This window comes from Pinus tabuliformis, chromosome 2_2, assembly GCF_031772625.1.
Source record: "Pinus tabuliformis cultivar Carrire ecotype Pingquan chromosome 2_2, CPIR1, whole genome shotgun sequence".
Taxonomy (NCBI): domain Eukaryota; kingdom Viridiplantae; phylum Streptophyta; class Pinopsida; order Pinales; family Pinaceae; genus Pinus; species Pinus tabuliformis.
The window spans coordinates 426,674,726-426,681,157 of NC_142300.1; positions in this window are offsets into that span (position 1 = coordinate 426,674,726).

Here is a 6,432-nt window from a genome sequence, read left to right on the forward strand (position 1 = left end):
TGTATTAGCATTATATGGTTAATTTCTAACTGAAAGGTCGGCGAGACCTGTCTCCAGGTCTTGTTGTATACCTTCCAGTCTAAATATATAAGGATACAAAATTGTTCTAGGAAATGGATGTATCTAGTTTTGTCCAGTAAGTTTCGAACTAACCTAAATCCATTCACAGTAGAATATTTCATTATCATAACATAATGTCATCATCATATTCAAACACTTACATAATATAACATAAAAATGCATGTAAAGAAATAAAATTGTTCCAAACACTTTTTACTTATCTTTTTTCCAATGTATGTGCCTCCCATGAAATTACAAGGGGAATAATTCTCCACCCTACCAACAAGAACCAATATTCTCTATCAGAACCCCTCCCCTTAGCCAATTTCGCCTCCAGTACAATTTTCATGCAAAGACCATACCAGGTCCAACCTAATATTCTCAAACCCCACCAAGTCCAGTCTAGGGTTTTAATCTGAGCACACAAACTCCAATTTGGAACCAATTTGGAATTTCACAAGATATTCTCAAACCCCACCAAGTCCAGTCTAGGGTTTTAATTTGAGCACACAAACTCCACTTTGGAACCAATTTGGAATTCCACTAGACAACCAGCTTAAGAATTTCTTACATGGAAGTGTCCGGCCTCCCTCAACGACATCCTGTTTAATGTTATCCAACTTAGCAACTTCACAACTTCATTATCCTCTCTTGGGCCTCCACCAACCAAGCTCCAAGATGCTTCATGTTTCTTCTCTCTCCCCTCTTGGTTCCCTATTCCCTAACTCAGAGAATTTATCTATAGGAGAGAAGTAACTTTCTTTCAAGTGTCTGTTATGTGAGTATCTCAATTAGCATTTTCCCATCGTAATTGTTATGGCTTACTAGAGACAATAATTATTAAGAAAATTTAGAAACAAACATTTTTTTTTATCACTTAATTATATAGGCCATGTGCTTGGCCCATAGTCTACCAAGTAACTTTAACAAAAGTAATTTAAAAGTTTTATACTTCATTAAGGGTCATTTACCAAGTAACTTTAACAAAAGTAATTTAATTTAAAAATTTTATAGTTCACTAATGGGCATTTACCAAGTAACTTTAACAAAATTAATTTAATTGTTTTACACTTCACTGAGGGTTATAGATAGTACATGTTACTCGGTATAAAAACACTTACATTGAAATATCTCACATTAAAAAGATTAAAAAAATTCATAAAAATTCACTAAATTATAACTTTATTATTATTATTATTATTATTATTATTATTATTATTATTATTATTATTAAAGGAATTAATATATAACTTAAAAAAACACACACATATATATAAACATGTAACAAGCTTTTTAACTATGGATATTCGCCCTGACATTACCATTCTCAACTTCTAAATAAGGTATTCTACAATATCATAGGCCCATGCCATGACTTTCTAATAGTACATACCAAAACATTTATAACTCATAATTAAGTAATCAATTTAATTAAAAAATAAAATGGTACAAATTCTTTTGAGATAAATTTCAACATTCGAATTTCAAAGAAATTAATGTATAAGTTAAAAAAATATATATTTTAAAAATGTGTAAAAAGGTTCTTAACCATGGAGATTTACCCCCACTTTATTATGGATATTATTTACCTATAAATATTTTTGTTACAATATAATTGGCCAATACCATGGCTCATCAATACCACATGCCCAAAAAACCATAATTTATTTAATATGACACATCTACATATGAGTTTTTTTAATTAATTAATTTAATTAAAAGGGAAAAATATCATAACTACTTTGAAAATAAATTTAAACCTTTAAATTGTCGAAACTATGATGAATATTTTAGAATATTTGTGGAGGTCAAATCCATACCATCCACCTTATAATTAATTTAAAAATATAAATACCCCATTCCAAAATAAGCACAGCTATGGACGTAATTAATTCATTTATAATAATAGTAAAATAATAATAGAAAGTTATAATTTACTCAGTTTTTATGATTTTTTTTAATTTTAACAATGTTGGATATCTTGGAGGCTATATTAATTGGTGATCGAAGCAATGTGAGTCCATAGTAACTAAGAGATTCAAGGTTCAAATCCCCCTAGTTATGCCGTAAGATAATATTATTATAATAACATATGTTGATTTATATTTCTCTCCTAAGGGTTTTCTTAGTTATTGTATCCATTATTCTTTTGCCACTCTTTTGTCCGTAAATCAGTTGTGACTTTCTTTTAAGTTGTTCCTCTAGATGTGAGGAAATAAATCTTATTGTTGGAGTCTAAAAAAATAGGGGAATGACCATATCACTTCGATTTGAAAGTGGCAGGGTTATGTTGAAGATAATGGAGAATATCCTAGAATAGGCAGAGTTGGTTCACGTAGCCTCAAGATAGGAATTAGTTTCTATTTCTTAGGATGTTGTTCTAACTTCCCTAAAACCATGTATTCTATTTAATGTGTAATGTTGATGAACAATTCAGAGTGTTCTATAGAGCCACACTCTCCTGGTTCAGACTCTCTTTCGTAGAGTTGACCAGTGGCTTTTATTTTCATTAATATAAAACATTGCCATTTTTTATCATGGTATCAGAGCATCAGGGCTGAGGAACCTGTACGTTGGCTGGTGGGTGGTTCTTTGAACTGAAATCGTCACAGGTTTTGAGTGGATAGTCGCGACGATAGCACTATTACACTTCTCGGAATTTTTATTTTTCGATCGTCACAGTTTTTCAGTGTACAACTACGACGGTCTCAGAAAATTGATGTAAAATTGTGACAGTATCAGATATTGGGCATATATATGTGACTAGTCTCACAAAATTGGTGTATTTTTGTGTCAGTCTCAGATATTGGGCGTATATCTACGACGATCATGTAAATCAAGGAAATTGCATGAGGGAGACAAGAAAAAGGTTGTAGCTGTCAGAGAAGCTGAGTGGGGGAGACAAGAACAAGGTTGTGGCTGACAATAGGAGGTTTTATAGAGGCTAAGAAGAAAGCCATAGTGATCTGCACGTGTGCTGCGAGATCGAACAACAGTGATCTGTCACTATCACAAATTTGGGGTAAATTTAACATCTTCTACTTGTCGATTTTTTTTTTTCTAGATCACCAAGATGAATAACAACATATTTGAAGCATGCATGAACAAGCATAATAAGCTCGATGGTTCCAATTATGAAAATTGGAAGTTTAAGATGCAGACTCTGCTAGAAGCGCAGAGTGCTTGGACGATTGTGAATGGGGATGAGTCGAGGTCCGCAGTTGGATCAACAACAGTCCCAGATTGGGAGAAATGAGAAAGCAGAGCAAGGACAATGTTAAAGATGTCAGTAAAAGACTGCATTATGCCGCACATTAGAGAAGGTAAGTCAGCTGATGAGATCTGGGGAATTTTGAAGGAATTGTATGAGATCAAAAGTTCAAATCGTCTTTTGTTCCTCAAGACTAAGATCTTGTCCATGAAGATGGAGGAAAATGAAACAATTGCTTCATTCGTAGCAAGGATCAAGGATCTAAAAACCAAATTATCATATATTGGTCGTACAATGGACGATACAGATCTTGTGACCATTACAATGAATGGTGTCACTGATGATTATCAGATGTTCATCACTGGGATCAATGCTAGAGAAAATATCCCACATTTTGAAGAGTTGATAGGTATACTGATGCAGGAAGAAGAGAGGAGATTGACTCTGAAGCCCCAGAGTGCCGATCTTGCATTGATGGCGAGGAAAAACTTCAACAAAGGGAAAGGAGGTCCACAACAACAAAACGGAGCAAGTTCACAGAAACAGCCAAATCAGACCCAAGGTATGCATCCGAATAAAAACTACTCTGAAACTAACTGTTTTTATTGCGAAAAATTGGGTCATATTGCCAGGGAATGTAGGAAAAAGAAGTATCATGAAGAACAACAGAAGTCAAAGAGACATGCAAGTCATATCGTGAATGGTGATTAGGTGCAGAATTTGAGATTGTTCATGGCAGATCGTGACGAAAATGTTGATGCAGACATTTGGTATGTAGATTCAGGAGCGTCAACACACATGACAGGGAACAAGCACTGGTTGGAGGATTTTAAAGAAATCAACGAAGGCGCACAGATTTACCTAGGTGATGACAAAAGTCATCAAATCAAAGGATGTGGGAAAGTTTCTGTCATTCTACTTGAGGGTAATATCAAACAAATTTATAATGTAATGTATGTGCCTGGCATAACAAAGAACTTGATTTCTATAACAATGATTATAGATCAAGATTTGAAAGTTGAATTTTTAAATCTAACTGTTACATTAAGAATCTGCTAAATGGAATGAAGACAATTGCTACAGGAATCCGAACAGGAGGACTGTACAAGTTGGATGTGAGACCTGCACCGGTTCAAGCATTAACAGTAGTGATCCTGACTACAGAAGAGCTTTGGCATCAGAGATTCGGCCACATCAATTACAATGATTTGTTGTTACTACAGAGGAAATAAATGGTAAGAGATCTTCCTATGCTAAAGCAAGTACATAATGATTACGATACTTGCACTTTAGGAAAAATGCATAGAGAATAATTCCCTATTAGAGTAGAAAAGAAATAGAGGGATATACTGGAGTTAGTGCACACAAACCTTTGTGGTCCCATGTAGACAATATCATTAGGAGGTGCAGTGTATTTTCTACTGTTTATTGATGACTGTATGAAGTTTTCTTGGGTGTATTTCTTAAGTAAGAAGAGTCATGCATTCGAATACTTTAAGCAGCTTAAAAATATGATTGAAAGACAAATAGGGAAACAGATAAAAATTCTCCGTTCTGATCAAGGGGGAGAATATAGGAAAGATGAGCTAATAAGATATTGTAAAGATCATGGAATTTTGCAGCAATTTACAGTACCCCATACTCCACAATAGAATGGAGTAACAGAAAGGAAGAACAGAACTCTGGTGGAATGTGCGAGAAGTATTATGAAAGGTAAGAATCTTTTAAATGGTTTTTGGGTTGAAGTAGTGAGTACTACGGTTTATTTAAAAAATAGGAGTCCTACAAGAAGTCTTGAGTTTAAAACTCCTTTTGAAGCTTTATATGGATATAAGCCTGCAGTAAAACACTTAAGAATATTTGGATGTAAAGAATTTTCCCACATACCAAAGGAAGATAGAAGAAAATTAGACTCAAAAGCCATCAGATGTACTTTTATAGGGTATTTTTCGTCATATAAAGCATACAGATTATTTAATCCCTCTACTCACAAGATCTTTGTTAGTAGAGATGTTAAATTCCATGAGCAGGATAATGAAGAACCTGATGGGCACTATGATGGATGGGACATTCCATACTTTGAGGAAGAAGAAGCAGAGAACAATCAGAGTCAGCAGCAAACAAAGGCAGAGGATGAACAAAAATAGCAGCAGCAACAGCAACAACGGAAACAGCAACAACACCAACAACAACAACAACAACAACAGCAACAACAACAACAACAACAACAACAACAGCAGGAAGAAATAAGGTTTGAAACCACCACCCCACCACTCAGGAGATTAGGTAGGAAAGCTCAAATGCCTGCAAGATATAGGGAAAATGCATTTATAACTAGTATGATGAATGTTGTTGAACCATCTAGTTATAAAGAAGCAAATGAAAGTAATGAATGGAAAATAGCCATGGAACAAGAATATGATTCAATAATCAGAAACAATACTTGGGAATTGGTAGAACTCCCTAGAGGAAAACAGGTCATAGGTTGCAAATGGTTATATAAACCGAAAATTAATGCAGATGGAACTATAGAAAAACTGAAAGCTAGGTTGGTTGCAAAGGGGTACACACAAAAAGAAGGGATAGATTATGAAGAAACCTTCGCCCCTGTAGATAAATTGAACACCATCAGAATGTTAATTTCTTTAGCTACTAAGAAACATTGGATGATGCACCAACTAGATGTAAAGTCTACATTTCTGAATGGGGAACTGAAAGAAGAGGTTTATTTAGAGCAACCGGAAGGGTTTGTCCAGAAGGGAAAAGAACATTTAGTCTGTAGGTTGAAGAAAGCACTCTATGGACTAAAACAAGCTCTCAGGTCGTGGTATGAGAAAATTGATTCATTTTTTCTACAAGCTGGCTATCATAGAAGTAAGAATGACCCTAATCTTTACACCATGAAAGATGAACAAGGATGTGTAGTGTTGATTTCATTATATGTACATGATTTGATAATTACAGGTGATGTTATATATTTAATTGATGAAATCAAGCAGCAGATGTCATAGATGTTTGAGATGAAGCATCTCGGTGAACTCATATACTGTTTAGGTCTCGAGATCTGGAGAGATTCAAGTCAAACATTTATGTCTCAAGCAAAGTATGTCAAAGGCATGTTAGAGAATTTTAGAATGGATGAGTGTAAGTCTGCACCGGTA